The 6,000-nt window shown below is 33.5% G+C and overlaps 1 pseudogene; it reads left to right on the forward strand.

The window, feature by feature from the left end:
• Window positions 1-5,836, forward strand: part of LOC132734449 (mitochondrial proton/calcium exchanger protein-like) — a 34,848-nt pseudogene extending 29,012 nt beyond the window's left edge.
• Window positions 5,837-6,000: the final 164 nt, after the last annotated feature.

Raw genomic sequence — 6,000 nt, forward strand, 5'->3', positions numbered from 1 at the left:
CTTTAAAAATACAGAGATTCTTGTATTGCCTTTTACTGCAAAAACTTTTTTTATTGGCAAGCAATAAAAAAGTCGAGCGCGCTGTCTTACGGACAGCTCTTGTTCAATCTCCATTGACATTTTAAGGGTTGATAGGTGCATATTTAAATTAAAGCAGCCTTCAGGTTTTATTTTCTGTTGGAAAAACAATTCTGTGTTGTTTCAAACTAAGTAATTCAGTAATTTTATCTTCAAAAAGTACATCATATCACTGTTAAGCCTTCTTTAAAACAGTGTCCTGAGAGCTATTTATAACACATAAATGACATTCATTTCTAAAAATAGAAGATTGGTAAAAGAATCTTCCGCTTTACTTATTTCAATATAGAGACCTGACCAGCAGATTACAGGTATCAAGAAGTTTTCTTATTGTATAAGTATTTTTCATCAGCAAATTTATTTTCCACCTTAATTCTTTTGATTTGACATTTATATGAAAGGATTTATCTGAAAATAACATATTTTACCTTTTGAAAAGCTGACGGCTGCTTTAACTTAACTGTAAACATTGTATCACTAAAACTTGAAGCCAACATATGGTCGAATAATGTTGATTGTGAGACTGAAAACTAAATGAAAGAAATCATGATTGTTCTTTGTAATAACTACAGAGAAAGTAGATAAGGCCGAGAAAATTGAAGATGAGGACAATATAACAGCAAAGGACCTTGGAGATATAGAGAAAGCTATTGAAGATCAGGCTAAACATTACAAGGATGAACTTGCAGAGGTTGCTGAGGATCTGGATGAATATAAAGAGGTAAGCAATTTAGAGATGTCATTGATTAATAGCAAAGCATATTGACGCTACATCGATATATTGGATAAAAAATATTGGCGATACACCGATATATCTTTATATACTCCTCTTCTGTTCAATATGTAACAACAGCTAAGTGTTAGACAGGCCAACAGCTTTTGAATATGTTTTTGGTGAATTTGATAACTCGTAGACATTAAAATAATCAAAATTATCAATTTTTAGCTCACCTGTCACAAAGTGACAGGGTGAGCTTTTGTGATCGCTTTTCGTCCGGCGTCCGTCCGTCCATCGTCCGTCCGTAAACTTTTACTTTAAATGACATCTCCTCATAAACCACTAAGCCAATTTCATCCAAACTTCACAGGAATGTTCCTTTGGTGGTCACCTTTAAAAATTGTTCAAAGAATTTAATTCCATGCAGAACTCTGGTTGCCATGGCAACCGAAAGAAAAAACTTTAAATATCTTCTTTTAAAAAAACATAAGAGCTAGAGCTTAGATATTTGGCATGAAACATCTTCTAGTGAGTGTCTACCAAGTTTGTTCAAATAAAAGCCCTGGGGTCAAAATTGGCCCCGCCCCGGGGGGTCATTGATTTTCCCTATATGCATATAGTAAAAACTTAAAAAATCTTCTTTTAAAGAACCCAATGAGCTAGAGCTAAGATATTTAGCATGAAATATGTTCTAATGGGTGTCTACCAAGTTTGTTCAAATAAAAGCCCTGGGGTCAAAATTGGCCCCGCCCCGGGGGGTCATTGATTTTCCCTATATGCATATAGTAAAACTTAAAAAATCTTCTTTTAAAGAACTCTAAGAGCTATGGCTAAAGATATTTGAGCATCAAACATGTTCTAATAGGTGTCTACCAAGTTTGTTCAAATAAAAGCCCTGGGGTCAAAATTGGCCCCGCCCCAGGGGGTCATTGATTTTCCCTATATGCATATAGTAAAAAACTAAAAAATCTTCTTTTAAAGAACCAAAAGAGTTAGAGCTAAGATATTTAGCATGAAACATGTTCTAATAAGTGTCTACCAAGTTTGTTCAAATAAAAGCCCTGGGGTCAAATTAGCCCCGCCCCGGGGGGTCATTGATTTTCCCTATATGCATATAGTAAAAACTTAAAAAAATCTTCTTTTAAAGAACTCAAAGAGCTATGGCTAAGAATATTGAGCATCAAACATGTTCTAATAGGTGTCTACCAAGTTTGTTCAAATAAAAGCCCTGGGGTCAAAATTGGCACTGCCCGGGGGTCATTGATTTTCCTTATATGCATATAGCAAAAACTTAAAAAAATCTTCTTTGAAAAAAACCCAAATAGCTAGAGTTAAGATATTAAGCATGAAACATCTTTTAGTGAGTGTCTACAAAGTTTGTTCAAAAAAAGCCTGGGGTCAAAATTGGGCCCGCCCGGGGTCATTGATTTTCTTTATATGTGTATAGCAAAAAACTTAAAATCTTCTTTTGAAAAAACCCAAATAGCTAGAGTTTAGATATTAAGCATGAAACATCTTCTAGTAAGTGTCTACAAAGTTTGTTCAAATAAAAGCCCTGGCCCCGGCCCCCCAGGGGTGTCATTGTTTTTAACTATATGTGTATAGTAAAAACTTAAAAAAAATCTACTTTTAAAAAGCCAATGAGCTAGAGCTTAGATGTTTAGCATGAAACATCTTCTTATGGGTGTCTACCAAGTTTGTGCAAATAAAAGCCCTTGGGTTAAATTGGCCCTGCAACGTTGGGGGGGGGGTTGGGGGGGCCTATATACAGGTGAGCGACCTCAGGGCCATCATGGCCCTCTTGTTTCAAATAAATATTGATTATTGATCGACAGAAAATATTAACGATACATCAATATCGTCTCTATTGATGATAGCTCTAAAGCAATTAGTGTTTGTTGTTGGCAAACTGGGAAAGTTTCCTATAACTTGTTTTTGATATTCATGAAGCAAATATTGCAGGAGATAATTGAAGATCCTTTAGCAAAAAAGTAAACATAGTTTGATATTAATATGCTGAGGAAATACACAAGCATTTAAAGTTATACCATAGAGTTTTATTTACATGTATTATATTGTTATTTTTAGCTCGACTATTCGTTAAGAATAAGTAGAGCTATCCTAGTCACCAGAGCATTGGTGTCAGCATAAAACCACTTATGGTTAAAGTCTCCTCGGGGCAGCCTCTTGTTTATTTAAAAAAAAAAAAAAAAAACGAATTTTTTGTTTGTTTCATATATATACATAATTTAATGTTTTCTCACAGGATGTAGAAGACATCAAGGCATTGTGTTTGAAATCAGACCTTGAGAAAGATATAGAAGAGACGTGGAACCGGGGCCAAACTTTTACTGAAACGTATGGACAAGGTGCTTAAGCAGTTTGATACGAAGATATCAAAACTACAAGATGAGAAGATTAAGATACAGGAAAATATATTGATAAACAAGAGGTGTCACTGAAGTATGATTTAGACGGTAAAAGTGCAGAGATAATGGAGGATATTTCAGCTAAAAAGTAAGCATGGAATAATAGTTTAAGAGACTTTTTGCTCATATTTTTCACTGTCTGATTGAACTTCATTAGCTACAAATTTCAAAAGGTTGACTATTATGATGGTGATTAAGCTGTTGTTGATAATAACCTATTGTTGATAATAACAAATGTTTAGGATAAAATAAAGAATGGCCTAAAATATAAAAAAACAGCCCCACCTTTTTACATTATTGAGGATATATATAAATTTACTTGAGACATGTAAGTTATTGATACTCATGCAAAGTAATTGAAAAATTGAAGGCAGTTATGGCAAAATGTTATTTTGACTTAAACCTGTGCACTCACCATTTACACATGGACAGGCATAACGTCACTCAATTGTAGTTGCAAAACATACTTTTTTCTGATGGCATTGTGTTTTGATTAAGAAAGCACCGAGATTAAGATATTTTTATTTTCTTTAGGCAATATGGCTAAAGGCTTAGATTACTGACTGAATCATTCGCCCTCACATCTGTATGTTCAATGCCCCACAGGGACTTATGATTCTTACATTTGAGGAAGCTATCGAGCTTGCTGTTATAAGATGTCACTATCATTGTTTTTCTGTCTGTGATATTCCATTTATTTGATATCACTGTCATTTGTTTCAACAACATTTACAGGAAGAACTTGCGTCAGTATCAATGATGTACTGTTATCATTGAAGAGGTTTCAGAAGGTACCTGATGATGTCAGGATGCAGGAAAGTGCTTGAGGTTCTCGACACAGATAAAGACGGTCTGATTGATATCAACCATGTACTCAAGTATATAGACTGTCACTCAGAAATGGAGAAAGGGAAATGTAATTTTCAGTATATGAGTAGTTAATAGATGTTATCCGGAACTCACCAAATGTTGGTTTTTTTTAAGCTTATATCCTGATACAAAAATTTTATAAGCATTTTCAAATGTTAAGACTTGCTGCTTTATTGACATCTATGTGGTCATTTAAATGAATGGTGTTAGGGGCATGCCTCATGGCCAATTGAGTTATCAATTATAAATCTTTTGCCCCTTATTGATGTAGTTTTTTTTTCTACAGTGAATTATTTTATATAAGAAAAGCTATACATCCAGCATTACAGAAGATTTGGTGTCTCCACTCAGTTTGCCTTCAATAAGAAATTTGGCTGAAATCTAAGTTGTGTTGCCCAAACCCAGTAAAGCTGGAAAGCCCCCTTGTAAACATAGAAGTTATCACAGTGTTACTTAAAACATAATTAAGTAACAAATCTGTTAAAAAGGATCCACTGAAGGAAAATGATCCTATTTATACTTTATAAACTTGCATAATGTCAAGCTTAATAAACTTGTTTGAGGTAATGTTATGTGTAATGAAAAGGAAATTTAGACACACTAAAAAAAATGCAAAGACAAAAGTATTACCTGTTAACTGCTGAACTTGTGTAATAGAATTTTCCGTCTTTGAATTTTGAAAAGTAGTCAAAATTTCAGAGATTTCAATTCTAAAATACAAAAATTGAGCTATTAACAATATAGAGTGGTCAGCAGGATGGCCTTGCTCTATACTGGTGGCAAAGTCTAATCCCTATCTATCCAACTGGCTAAGATTTAAAGTAAAAATTAGATTTTTCTTATGTTAGCCCTTAACTTGCTGGTGACTTACAGAAGCTACCCATGGGGACCAGTACTGACTATGGTCAGCCGCTCATGTCTGAACTGTTTGCTAGTCAGTCAGTACATATTTTGAAAATGTCCTTGAAAATGATAAATGGTTTTGTCCATATTGCAAGATGGAACAAGTCCATTTAGGATATGTGGAATGGTTAAAGGGTTTAGGATGAAAATAACTTTAAAAATATGAAATGAATTTCAGGTAACTGAAGTCCTTGGTAGAGAAAATCTTAAGATGAACAAGTCACAGGTGGCAGCCATGATGGATCTCGTTGCTAAGGAAGAAGTCATTGAACAGGAAGAAAAGAAGAAGGAAAAAGAAGAGAAAGAGAAAGAACAGATAAACGAGGATGGAAAGTCTTCTAAAGAACAAACAAATCAGGACTCTACTACCAGTTGACAGTAGAAACATTCATTTAGGGTTACCACATTCTACAATACTGTATATTGGCTTGTGGTAGAAATTTAATATTTTAGTAAAATTAGAAGGGACAAATTCAATAACATATCTTTGATAAATTGATAATTTTGAACAAGAAGTGTTTTAATTTTTATTGTGGTAAATTTAAACTGCAAAGTTGTTTATTTAGTTAACGATTGCTAAAACTGCATTTGAACAATTGTAAAGGTGCTGCACCTGAAGTTTTATCTCTACTGATATTAAACTTTGCAACATCTTGGAAAATGTTTATTTTAAGTAAGAGATTTGAGTTTAGATGTGTTGTGGTATATGTAGGCATTATTATGTTTATTTCATATATTTTCATGAAATATTTGTTTGTGATTGAATGTGTTTAATGATAGAGTTATTTGAGAATGTACAACATGTATCATTATAGCATATCTAGTATAAATAAATGGAGAGCGATAGAGAGAGCCTGGGAGTATAGTTGTATGTAATATGATACTTATTTTTTTTTATTTAAACAGAGCTAAAAGCCTTTCCATTAATAACACTTTTAGTTACATTTCTTTTATATCTTTATATATGACTTTAATCAAGTTGTGTTACACTGCCAGTGGGGA

Source organism: Ruditapes philippinarum, unplaced genomic scaffold (genome assembly GCF_026571515.1).
Source record: "Ruditapes philippinarum isolate M1 unplaced genomic scaffold, ASM2657151v2 ctg216_1_1_1_1, whole genome shotgun sequence".
In the NCBI taxonomy this organism is placed as follows: Eukaryota; Metazoa; Mollusca; class Bivalvia; order Venerida; family Veneridae; genus Ruditapes; species Ruditapes philippinarum.